Genomic DNA, 13,934 nt, shown 5'->3' on the forward strand with positions numbered 1-13,934 from the left:
GAATTCCTGGTCTTGTTTCAACGAGTTACTCTATGATCATGTTATGTTTTTGCATTTAATTAGGCCAGCCTAATTTAATTCTGCATGGTCCCATCTTGGCAGGGTAGATGGCCAATCATCTCAAAGGTCGTACTCTGGAAGAATATGACACACACATAAGCGCACACGCACACACACTTTTATGTATTAAAACTCAATTGATATGCCTGCTAAAGTTCAATTGAATGGGTCCTAACAGCGATAAATAGTGAGTCCTCCAAAATGACAAAGATCACACGATAAAATGGTTCACTTCACAGACTTACATAATTGTATTTATTTATCTATTATAGCATATTTGCGCATGTGTTGAAGGTTCTCTGCAACCTGTAAGGAATGCATCAATTAAGATTACTGAGATATATTTATGTGATGAGCATAGAAAAATAATACATCCAATACATGCTGACAACACAAACAAGCGGGGCTATTTCAAAATTAATTCCATGTGAGAAAGCAGTCCAAATCAAATGCCAAGATGGGAATTAAAGCTCGGGTCAAGGACATTAAAACTTGCAATCTCTTCAGCGTGTGATCTTTAAAACACACACTGAGTCAGTGTTGGCAGGTTAACAATGCTTGAGTGATGGAGGTCAGACTTAATAGAGTGAAATGCCACTGGAATAAAAGAATTGTGCTGTGCAGCCTTTTGTTTATGATGATAAAACATTTGAGGCCTTTTCATTTAATACTGCGACTGATATATTTCATTGCAATCTTCAATCACTGGTCACGTCATTCGGCAGGCCTCAACAATATAATGCAAGCCAACACTTGGGCTTTGCCATCGATTGATTTGTTTGATATTGTTGACACTGAATCAGTTTACATGTATATCAACTCAACTTTATTTATAGAGCAAATAACCACCGCAGGGGTGTATTTAAAATTGTTGAGCGGTTGCCTCCAGACTAAGATTTTTTACAAAGTAGCCCCTAGGAGCGCTGGAAGAAAATATAGGGAAGCACATGGTAAATTGAATATTCATATTTTACTCCATTTTCACTATGTTACTTTACTGATAAATACTTGCAGGTACGACAATGTGGAAATTTTGACACAACATATAATCTACGTATGCGTAATACTAGCCTGGCAAGCCACGCCCGCTTTCTTGAAAGGTCTGGAAAGGCTGTCATTGACCGCCTGGATCGCAACAGTTGGGCAAATCCAATTTGTTTATTTGCTGTGATGTATTCTTCGTGAGCAACGTCACTCTTCTGTGCCGGAACGAAGTCCGTCCCTAACATTCAAAATCAAGTTTTTACTGCAACGACATCATAAGTCATTAATCACTACTGTCTCTCTTTTACTAGCCATGTTGAATTTACTTGGTCTCCGTCCACAGCTACTGTTTACTACTTGGCTTCCGCACGTAGCCTTTTTTGACGTCACGTTCGCTCTTCACCGATTGGTTCTTTCCATTGTCTGTTTGGTCAGGTGAAGGAATGAGTCTGGTTTCCAGGTTTAAGTCATACAGCTTAAACGCTAACAATGTAAAGTCAAACCAGCTTGACAACTAGCATCAGAGAAATGTCACACAATTTGCCGTTGAATTTGTCCGCCTGACTAAGATGCAGGTAGCGTCTGTTCAGTTCCCATTCAGAAACAGTAATGTCAAGCCCGGCGTAGTCGAGCCTTCCTCCCTCTACAAATGAGAGAGGCCGCTACACATGGTCGGGGAAATGCTTTATTCCATCCCACAACGGCGCACGATAGCGTAAACGCCCATTATGCCCAGTTCTACCGGCGCAAAGTCTACAAAAATAGCTAGCGTTTCATTGCGAGTGTTTTGGAACAATGCCGCTTGTTTGTGCATTCGCGCACACCACAGCTTTAGTAGAGCACTTTAGCGAGTCAATAAAAGAGAGCACTGCCAAGTACTTCTACTTCTTTCCTGCCACCTGGGCACTATTTTCTCCAGCAATGCCTTACTCTTGCTTAGCTGACGGCCGGTGGTAGCGCTAAATAGCTTAGCATGCTAAACAGCTTAGCATGCTAAACACTATTTGCCTACCTTGGTAAATATACTTAGCAGCACTCATTATGCTACTTGTTCACCATTCGGTCCTGGTTGGCAGTGTTGTCGCCAACGGACAGGATGCTGTGTGCGACGTAGTCCGCCCCCTAAGCTGATTGGCTGCCGTGAGGCGAAGCGCCAAGAAAGTTGACATTTTTCAACTTGGACAAAAAGGTTGATTAGAATCAGATGCGTTGCAGCTGGGAAACCTCCAAAACTTGCAGGACGCCGGCCCTTGAGGACCGAGTTTGCCCACCACTGATCTAGGAGGATTCACACCAAAATGGAATGTTTCACTTGTTTCAACATCATGTAAACAAAATGCATTAAGACCATTTCAATAGTTACGTCTGAATGTGTAGCCCAGTTTTAATCATTTCATCATACACACTCCTGGATGAATTATTTAAGGTGCATTCAGGCTCATTTCCCTGGAACACAAAATGGCAATAATCCCGTCTCTGACCCCTGTGTGTGTGTGTGTGTTTTTATGTGTGTGTCCGACTCCTCACTGGTTGACTTAACATGTGTGATTACCAAATAGAACGCAAGCCTCGGGCCCTCCTACTTGACACATTTAGGTCTCACACGCGCGCATGCACATCATACGAGCATACCGGTATCATTAGCTATTCTAATATCAGCAAGATATGTTCACTTTGTTTATTGTTTATGAATGTTTATTACTTGAATGGCAGCCTCTTCTATTGAAACTATTATATGCTGAAATGACTTAACAGAACAAATAATTTTTTTTATACTTTCGACTCTTTGTCAAACTAGCCCATATTCAGAATACTTGTGTTCTCCATCTGTTTTTGCAATCTTAATTTAAAGAGGAAGACCAAGAGTATTGATTACTGATCGGTATTGATTACCTCATGTTGTGTTCTCCACATAATAAAAAACAAAAAAAACAAAAAAAACATGCTTCCCAGAAAAATGTGTGTGCATGTGCGTGTGTGTAAGCCTCTTCATAATAGTGGGAAGCATTCCCACATATGTTATTGTGATTTTTATTCTACACACTTTTTTTTTCAAGTGTAACAACTCAAAAATTCACACCTCCCACGATTTAACGTTAAATATCAACTTTCCCCCATTCATTTTCATTGGGACAGATATATAAATTTCATTTGATGAGCACTTTAAAAATAAATATGCCATTAGCCTTGAATTTGATCAAGTTAAGTTAGGTCAGTGCTTAGAGCACTTGTCTGCCACCACGGTGAACCTGGGTTCGAACGTCGCTTGGACCACGTTTTAGTACATTGGATGGTTTGACACCAACTGACTATCAGATCAGGAAATGGATTATATTTTCTCTGAAATGATTAAATCCCTCTTTAGACAGATTGCACTCCAAGTTTTCTTTTTATTCATTTGTCATTTAACTACAATTAAAAATGTGTAATTTTCACATCATTTATCTTTCAATTTACTTCATAAGCACATGCATTCATTTTTTTTTTTTAAATTCTGGAGAGCTCAGTATTGTTGGTTCGGTAATTTTACCGATTTGACATGTCATTATCATTGCTCTCTCTCTTTTCTTTTTTTTTTTGTATGTGGGTGAGAATGTGTATGTGCGTGTGTGTGTGTGCGTGTGTGCGTGCGTGTGAGTGTGTATTCATTAGTTCACCTAAAACCTATTAAAAAATCCCATAACGTTCACCTAAACTGAACACTTCCAGCCAGAGTTGTGAGGACGTCGGGAGACCCGAGGAAGGACCAAAGAAAAGAAGAAAAAAAAAAGAAAGAAAAAATAAAATAATGAAATAAGCACAGGCATTCAAATCTTAGCATTCAGCTTTTCAGCATTCCCACGCAATTTCTGCAGAAATTGCACTTTGTCTAGTGAATCATGGTGTCATTGTTTTAAACCGTGCTGTGATGTCTTTATTTCCGCGAAAAGACAATATGAGGAAATATTTTTTAGTTCCTTGTAATCTGCTAGTTTGTGTTCTTAGTCAAGTCATCGACCAAATGCAATAAAATAAGTCAAAGAGAAGCTGTACTTCATTCATCATTCGAGTGTGATAGTTGTATTCCCTTATTTTTTACTGACATTTACAATTCCCTTCTAAATGGAAGAGATCATTAAGTTGTTATATTGCAAGTATGGATGTGTCTTGTTAATTCATGCCTCGGGTTGTGTACGAGAGTGAGTGTGTTATTGATTGTCACAGATGTTCCTCATGGCCTCCGTGTCGCAGATGGCCGGTCAAGTCGTCCCCACTTGTTCTTATGTCGTCTTGGTATGTCATTAGATATGCAGGGGCTTGTACACGGTGCATGTTTTGTGTGTGCGTATGACTCGTACGCCTGCCGCTAACCACCTGCTTGCTACTCCGTTTATTGTGTTACCAAACACCAAATTCTACTTTATGTTTGTTCATGTCGTTGACACTGACAAACATGTCAAGAAAATCTTTCATTTCTCATGAGTAGTGGTATTAAATCAATTGGAGATGTGTGATCCAATTATTTGCATATTGTGTGTGTGTGTGTGTGTTTTTTGGGCGGTGGAGGCATTAGGGGGTGGGATAAGGTGGAGGGCGCTGAGGTTACAGAGAGGTTTAACGGGCTAAATGAATAAATGACTTGAGCCTCCGCTTGGTCCATGTGTCCCCCGCTAACTCATTAACTGAAGAAAAAAAAAAGGGCGCCACACCTTCTGTTGTAGGAGACAAAACATGGGGATTGGAGTTAACGTGTGCCTTTAGGGTGGGGGGGTTGAAGTGACGGGGGTTAGGGTGCAAACAATAGGCTTGGCACGTGTTTGACTTGACAATAAGGAAAGAAGAGTGTGACGCATGTTGGACACGCACACACACCACACTGCTGCCACATGCTGCTGACAATGTTGCCGCTTTCACACGGAATTTCCGGTAGGGATGGTGAAGGCAAAATAGTACACAGACTGTATCCTCATGTTGTTCGCTCCCTTTTAGCCAGAACTATCCAAAGCATTCACATTATTCACATATTACCATTGTGGTTTACAAGATAACTAGATGTGTGATCCATTGCGATCTGCCGTTTATATTAGGGCTGTGAATTGCCGAGTACCTGGCGATTCGATTGAAGGATTTATAGGTCACGATTCAATTCGATACGATTAATCCCGATACGAATCTATAAGTTGATTATTGCGATTTTTACTTAAATTTATAAAATACTAATCAGAACAACAACTTGCAAATGTACACTGTAAGATTTGTAAGAAAATTTATTTATTTATCAGAAACTTCAGGCTTTATAACTGTGAGTATTTAACAAACGGGTTGCAATCGGTTTCATGTTTGAACAGCATTGATATAAAATATTAAGGCTTAACGTTCCATTAATATAACAATCGCAACAATAAATTTATAGATTCGTATCGATTATAGATTAGTTACTCGGCAATTCACACCCCTAATATTGTATATGATTGAAACAATCAAATGAAAAATAAAAAACACTTAACCCATCTTCCCTCAGCCAGTGCTATCCTAATCACCTCATCTCACGATTTCCTGAAGTTTCTCTATAATCATTATTTATGAATACAACACATAATTTTAACGGTGATGTTTGTCTTACGCTAACTTGTACGTTAAAATGTAGCCAGCTAGCCATCTGTGTGTGTTTGTGAGTCTGGTTTTGGGCATGGCCAGACATCCAGCATCAATGTTGCCATAGCAACAGTATCGCAATAGCCGCTGTGCCTCTTGTTTACTGTGACACTCGCTCTCTGGAACAGCTGCTCCCTCACATGGCCTGCCTCACATTTTCTCTCCCTGTCCTTGTTCCTTTGCTGCTATGACAGAGGTTTCACGTGGCATGTTACATGTGCCTCGCGCAAACCAAAAACAGTCATTGAGTTTATGTTCCGAAAAACTTCCGTCCGAACTTCTGCTCGATAGTTTACATGAATGTCTGCTCTACTGTTATTTAAGTACCACTAAGGAACTTTTCAACCTTAATAAAATATTTTCATAACATGAAACATTGACTTAAAACTAGTTGAATGGTACCTTTGACATGGCCTGAGAGGGTCTTTATCATTTTGACTGGCACTAAGCAACTTTGAGGAGGATGGTAGGAACACTGCCACACAAAAAACTACAAATGTGATGACAGCTTTATGGCATACATCACTTCCCCTTTTACCCATTCGTTACAAAGACAGAAGTCAATTTGAATGTTGACGCACGAAAAAAACGATGCAATGCGCTTGTCCTCATGGGAAATGTTGTAACATTACCGCTTTTGTCCATATGGCGGCGGCGCCATAATCAACCTAAACTGAAAGTTCCTTAGTGTTGCTTTAAAGTGTGTGGGAGGCTCTGGGACACATTTCAATATGTTGTTATTAAACAATATAATATGTACGCCAAAATGAACGGTTCCTCAAATCAATACATATCAACCAGAAATGTCATTATTTTTGAATTACGCACCGGAAATCTTCCCAGAGGGGTTTTCACAGAGGCCAAACCAGATATGACGTAGTAAAGCCATGTATTTTATTTGTGTGTAAATCTTTTTATTCAGAATTTTAATAATTTTTTGAAGAACACAGTAATGTTGTCAAAATACTATACTTGTAGCATGCAACAGGCAAAAACAAATAAACAAACACACCAAAAGATTACATAGAAACAGACACAAATTTGAAGAACATAAGCATATACAGTAACTATTAAAAGCCGTGTATTTTTTAACCTGCTGGCTGTGTGTGTGTATGTGTTTTTTCTCCTCCTTTCATTTTTAAATTAATTAATCATGCTGTCTCGTTGCTTTGCCGGTTTTTGTGTTTTTACACAAATGGCAACTTCTACCATTGAAAGCCATTCAGAAAAGAAAAAACGGTAACTAAAATGATAACAGTAACATACACACGTGCACACGTACACACAAAGCGTGAATCTAGCATTTTACTTGAATGTATTTATGTAACACTTTAACACTTTTAAATGTCATCTTAGCGTTAATTTGTTCAGTGCTGCTCATATGACAACATAATGGGTTAGCCAGGACATGCATCTAGCACGCACACACACACACACACACACACACGCTAGAGAGAAAACGAGTGAAAGCGAGGGAGAGTGTGAAAGAGAAAACATAAGTGATTTTGGCGCCAGTCCTAAACTCCTTGTTTGTACAAATGAGACAACTCACTGCTCATCAAATTAGAGGGAAATGAACAAGAGAGGACTGTGGGAAGGTTGAGGATGTCCTGGTTCCGTTGCACTTTGTGGTACTGCGTTACAAAGAAAATTCCTGTGTTGTTGTTTATTTCCTCTCTCAGTCATGAAAGTGATTTGTCTCCACATTTTTTTAATTGCCTGTCCCCATTTTACCCACTCAGTTTATTTTCTTTTGACTTCCGTCTCTGTGCCGTGGCTCAGGGTGTAGAGACGGTCGTTCGGTAACCAGAAGGTTGGCTGTTCAATCCCCCGAGACACGTGTCCTTGGGCAAGGCACTCCAGTGCTACTCACACTGGTGTATGGAAGGTGTGAATGTTTGGTGGTGGTCAGAGGGGCTGTAGGTGCACACTGGCATCCACGCTTCCATCAGCCTGCTCCAGGGCAGCTGTGGCTACTTTAGTATCTAAGCGGCACCACAGTGTTAATGTGTGAGTGCATGAATAATGTATCCATTGTGAAGGGTTTTGAGTTTCTAGAAAGAAAAGTGCTAAATAAATCTGATGTATTATTATTATTAATGTGTGATGATTTTATGGTGTACACAGTGTATGTGTCAAGGTTTTTCACTAGACATGAATGGATTTTGTCTGAAATTAACTAATTCACTGCCAATGACGACTATAGATGTAAAAAGTTCATGTGAACTATTTCCATTACTTTTTTTTTCATTTCATTAATTTTGTATAGACTTTGCCAGCCCCATTGTTTTATCCTGTTTTTACCAAGGTTGCGTCCCGGTTTTGGGCCATGTATGTCAATCATGCAGTTGTCATAGCGATTCATACGAACAACCAATTAAATAGGAATTTAACTGTTAAATTCCTTCCTATTTATTTTCACATTTGCATTCTCACGTTCATCCGCATCTAATCGCTAACAGGCGTCTATTCGTCATACCAGAAATAGAACTACTTCCTGCAGCCATGTCTAAGACTAATAGGAAATGTAGTCGTACTAGCGGCTAGGGTAATGCCGCAGTCACCGGCCAGACACAACGCAAGCGGAGTATTTCCAATGCTGCAATGTGGGGTGGGCTCGAGGTAAACGGCGCAGACATCTTCCAATAGCTGCTGGGACTGAGCAAAACAGTTTGGATAATAGTGAGTGAATTGACTGTTGAACTGTCAACAAAGATAGCATTTAGCTAAAGCATTAACCCAACCACCTATAGAGACGGACTGGCCATTGGGAATCTCGGGAGTTTTCCAAACGGCCGGTCCATTTTCTGGATAAATGTTTATGGGCATATGTTGCCAGCCACCATGCGCACTTCCTCTCTCCCGGTGACGAATAGGATTTTCCGTCTGTCTGTACCCCTCGTTGACAAATGTTTTTGGGATGGATGGAGAATCTGGTCACTATAGTATGGAGGACCAAAACTGCCAAAATAAAAAATAAATAAATGACTAAATAAATGAATAAATAAACAAATAAATAAATATATAAAATAATACATAAATAAATGAATAAAAGTGAAAATATATTAGAACATATAATTAAAAAAAAATAATAAAATAGAAATAGAAATAAAACAACAAAATATCCACAAATAAATAAATAAAAGTAAAAATACAAAATTAAATAAAAAATGAGATGAAAAAAATGAAAACAAATATAAAAATAAATGTTGAAACAAATATAAAAATAGATATGTAAATAGCTATAGATATATATATATAACTGCTCTCACATTTATTTTTTTCATGCTGCAGACACTGTCAGGACAAAATGTGGCGGTCCTAAGCATCTCTTGGGTTGGGCTCCGCCGTTGTATTATATTTATATTTGTATTTATTTCGACATTTATATTTATTTCTATTTTTTGAATCTCATTTTTATTTTTGGATTTATTTTTATTTTATTTATTTATGGATATAAATATATATATTTGTTAATTTTTTTTCTCCAATCTTTATTTATTTTTTATATTTGTTTTTATTTTCACTTTTATTAATTAATTAATTAATTTAGTCATGTATTTATTTTTTGTTTGAACAGTTTTGGTCCTCTATACTCCAGACACAGATGTTCTGAATTAATATTAACATGATTTGTAGGCGATTGTCATAACGTTGCCAAGACAGTTACTTGAATGTGCTGCGACCACGTTTCTCCTCCCCTGTGTTTCTTAAGAGACTGCACTGATATGTCTCTGTGTGTTATTTGAGAAAAGGCTGTTGCTGTACAATGGTACAGTCGTGTGTTCTCTCTCTCTCTCTCTCTCTCTCTGTCGTTTATCTTAATGTACAATTCACAATGCTCCTTCACGTGAACAAAGCCTAATTGACAGTAGCCCACACACATGCCTAGCGTGGCACGCACGCTTGACGCACACACACAAACACGCAAACACACATTCTAATGTTTACAAGACTTGTTTATATTTTAATGAAGGGAATGAACTTTCATTCATCCACCCACACAAAATCTAGAATGTGTATTTGTGGGTCTAATCATGTTTTATGTGCTCTGTACATTGTTTCAGGTAGAGGGTACGTACACACAACCCCATACGCATATAATGTATTTATAAAACAACAGCTACAATGCAAATTAAAAATTGTCATAGGCTTGTGACTAATGACTACTTCCTATCTGCATAATACTGAGGGGTCCTAAATGAGTCATAAATCTGTGTGTTTATGTGTGGCCAATGCCCTGGGTAGACTCTGACCCGACACCTGGTTCAATAACCACACGGAAACAGTTGTTGTGTGTGTGTTTGTGTGTGTGTGTGTGTGTTTGTGTGTGTGTGTCTGTGTGTGCAGGGGTCATTGCAGAGTTAATTAAGGCAAGGAACCCCTGGGCATAAATCGTTTACGTTGTCCTAATTTCTTCTATCCTTCCTCACATTTCCTTTCATTCCCTATTTGTTTAATTATTTTTCAATACAGACTAATGGCATATTTTTTTAATCGTTTTTTTTTTTTTTTACCCAGTGGATACTAGCAGCACAGGTTTTTGTCTCTGACTCAAACAATTTTACATTTTTCATTAATTTATTTTTTTAATTAGTGAGATTAAACAAAATATTATATTTTTGGTCTTGCTTGTTATTATAAGAATCAAGCTAAGCCTGTAATCCAAATAGTTTATTCATCATAATAATAAATGACACTTAAATTGCGCTTTGGAAGACACTTTATTCTTTTGAAAAGTATAACTTCTGGACTGAAGTGATCAGTTTGCTCTTGTGTGGAGCCTTAATGTCACATGAGGTGCGAAATTAGGACCCAAACACAGACAAGATAAGGGAGTTGGAAAACAGAGCATCGTTATGTACAAAAATAGAAAATAACAACCGAGAAAAGGGCTGGATTCAGATGGCCTTGAAGAAAATGGATGCAAAGAAGTAAGAAAACTTACAGACAAATGTGTCATTCAGTAACTCTGTCTATGGCAATGCACAATTCAATATGACAGAATAAAGGCATATATGGTTAAAAAAAAAAGAGTCACTAGACAATCTAAAAGTGAGTAATATAGGCACATCACAACTGCATAGCAACTGGCCACATTATCTATCTATACTCTATAGGTAAATATAAATGTGCAGTTTGACATACTTAATGCCAGGGAATATGTACGAGAGAGAGAGAGAGAGAGAGAGAGAGAGAGAGAGAGAGAGAGAGAGAGAGAGAGAGAGAGAGAGAGAGAGAGCTTAAGTGCATTGCATGTCTGGAAGTGTGTCTGTTTGTTGTTTATTGTGTGCAGAAGTGAACAGGTCAACTGCTGCAGTCCATCTGGACACGAGTTGATGTCCTTGCTTTGTCTTCTTGTTGTGTGTGTGTGTGCGTGCGTGTCTTGGCGCACGTCTTAAGGAAACTCAGAAGGGAGATGAGGTCTGCCTTTTGTTGCCAGGGCATATGATATATTGATATGCAAGTGTGATTTGCATGACACAGCTCTGACATATTGAGGTGTTGGGGGCAGGGGTGGGTCTTGACAGAGGCTGAAAATGTTGGCGGAGGTCAAGAGGACACATTAGCACACTTCAGTAAAAAAATAAAAACATCAAAACTGTCTCTGTCTGTACTGAAGGCCACTGCACTCACTGCATTTTTATTTATTTTATAAAAAAAGAAAAAATATATATTATAGCTGTTCCTATGTTAGCCATGAATAAAAGTCCAACTACTGTGTTTAATTTTGAGATCAGCTCAATTAAGCAGAGGTGGCAAATTCAGGTCCAGAAAGTAACAACCCTGCCACAGTTTGGCTTTAGCCCCTTGTGCTAGCAAGCTAACTCCCCGGGTGCTTGAATACCTGCTAGGAAGCTAGCTAGCTAGCACAAGGGGCTAAAGCCAAACTGTGGCAGGGTTTTTACTTTCTGGACTTGGATTTGCCACCTCTGCAAGTTTTGTTTTGATACTGTACTGTTTCATTTCAATAAATTTGCCCTCTTCCCTAAAAATATGAAATTTAAGTTTCAAACTCGGCACTGCGAATCTGTCTTAAAAATACATAATTTTTAGGGATGGAGTTGTATTAAGTCATGTCTGAAATCAGTTGGTGACATGCTTGAGTACTTTAAAAATGTCAACCCAACTGTCAGTCTGGCTCTTAATCTGGAAAATGTTGTAGTTTGGCGTTTTTTTTTTTTTTTTGCCTACTCAATGCCCAATAACACACATGCACACACAAATATGGGTGCACACTAATTTACCGTGACTGACCTTCCTTCCAGCCATGTCGCATCCATGAGAAATCTCAGATAGCCTACAGCTAAGGGGGAGCGTTCTCGCCTGTACTACATACGTGGGCAGCTCTGGGTTTATGTGTGTGTGCTTGTGTGTGTGTATGTGAGAGAGCGAGAGAGAACGAAATAGAGTTTTCAGTATGCACGCTTGCCTTGCCTTCATGCATGATCAGCCCTGTCTTCTCGGTGACCTGTGCATTTTGCGTGTGAATGTGTTCATGCATGGCTGCCGTGTGCTTGAGCTTTTGGTTACGTGTTCACAGTGTGACAGGAATGCATGGATTTATGTCATCAGGAAGTCACACGTACTGGCACGACACTATGGAATCAAGAGAATATACTGTTGGCAATAAAGTAATACATTTTCATGGAACGTATGTAGGTCAGTGCTGGGGATAGTGTTTAGGCCAGCAAAAGATATTGCTGGCCCTGAAAAATAACATTTGACAAAGGCCGCGTCGTTTGCCTGCCTTGTTCATTTTGCTTTTGACACTTGGTGGGTGCTGCTCTTGTAAGACGGGCAAAGTGAAGAGGAAGATTAGTAAAGCCTGCCGCACGCCCGTCAATGTGGCTGAAACTGACTGAGCTGTTGTGCATTGTGCGGGGATCTGCCCCTAGTTTTCATATGTGGCCAATGGTTGACCACTGGCATTGCTTGGAATTTTGGAAATTTGAATCATCACATTGCACTGAAATCAGCAAATTAAAATCCAGCTTTATAATGTAGTTTTCTTATCATCTTTAAAGGGGAAGTCGATCATAAACATTTCTTGACAATAATATGTTATATGTGACCTCAGTAGTCTAAACATGACATTCTGATTAATATTAAATTTGTGGAATATGAGTTATGAAGCAAAATCCAGCAGTTTTTATCCATCTCAGGGAATGGCCATTTTGATTGATACCTGAGCTCTGAGCAACTGTGATGTCATTTTCACCCGACAAATGGCAAAATGGCCACCTTCTGATATTGATAAAAACTGCTGAATTTTGCTGCTTAACTCATATTCCGCTACCACAAGATTAACCAGAATACAATATTTAAACTAGGGCTGTATAGAACATATTATTGTCAAGAAATTTATTTTGAGTTGACTTACCCTTGAAAGAGGAAATATTATTCAAAATGTCATTTTTATTGTTTGCACTGTACACAAATAGTGCCATCTAAATGTGCCACATTATTTGCGCACTGGATTCTCAATATGGCAGAAGCACATTTGCACTGTGATATGGACATTTGGAGACCACCCCTTACTCTGATCATTTGTGTGCCACCTCCTATAGCCGTGCCATCAAGTAGGATGATTTAAAAAAAATAGCAAATGAGGGGGCTTGGGCATCTTGTACGAATGCCTCTTGGGCACCTCCCTGGTGAGGTGTTTCGGGCACGTCCGACTAGGAGGAGGCCCAGGATATGCTTGGAGAGACTATGGGCCAAATCAACTAAGAATGAACTGCGCCCGCTGATTAACCTTGCCAGCAAGCTGAATTCTCGCAATATTTGTTCACAAATACTACTACTCTCTGCTTTTTATTTTATGTACTTGGCATGGATGGATGGTTTGAGTGAGAGGAGACGGCGTCAAGATGAACAATTTGAAAAGGCTAACAGTAGAGTGGAACGAAAATAGGCTTATTAAGAGAATTGTTTTGGTGGAAGAGACTTAAGCTGAGAATGCATCATTGTCGTGGATAAAGGTAAGACAATTTTTTATAAATAATGTTTTGCCAATCAGCACGAAAGCTCGATCGGGAGTTTATCGGGCCGGCGGAGTACCTACCCTCGAGATCAATGATGATCCGTTGCATTACTACTCAGGTGGTAGTGTGGCAATCTCCCACTTTGAAGGTCGTGATTTCGTTTCTCAACCCTTGAGTGACTTTTATTTATTTTCCAATTCTTTATTTGACTCTCTTCCTAGCCTATTCTAAAACTGAGTCAATTTGGTCCCACTCTAAATAGAGTCA

General features: G+C 39.0%; 1 protein-coding gene across 1 annotated transcript in view; it reads left to right on the top strand.

The window, feature by feature from the left end:
- nfasca (neurofascin homolog (chicken) a) overlaps positions 1–13,934 on the top strand; it is a 119,469-nt gene that overhangs the window by 21,749 nt on the left and 83,786 nt on the right. The gene's annotated exons all lie outside the window — the stretch shown is intronic.

Source organism: Vanacampus margaritifer, chromosome 8 (genome assembly GCF_051991255.1).
Source record: "Vanacampus margaritifer isolate UIUO_Vmar chromosome 8, RoL_Vmar_1.0, whole genome shotgun sequence".
Classification (NCBI taxonomy): domain Eukaryota; kingdom Metazoa; phylum Chordata; class Actinopteri; order Syngnathiformes; family Syngnathidae; genus Vanacampus; species Vanacampus margaritifer.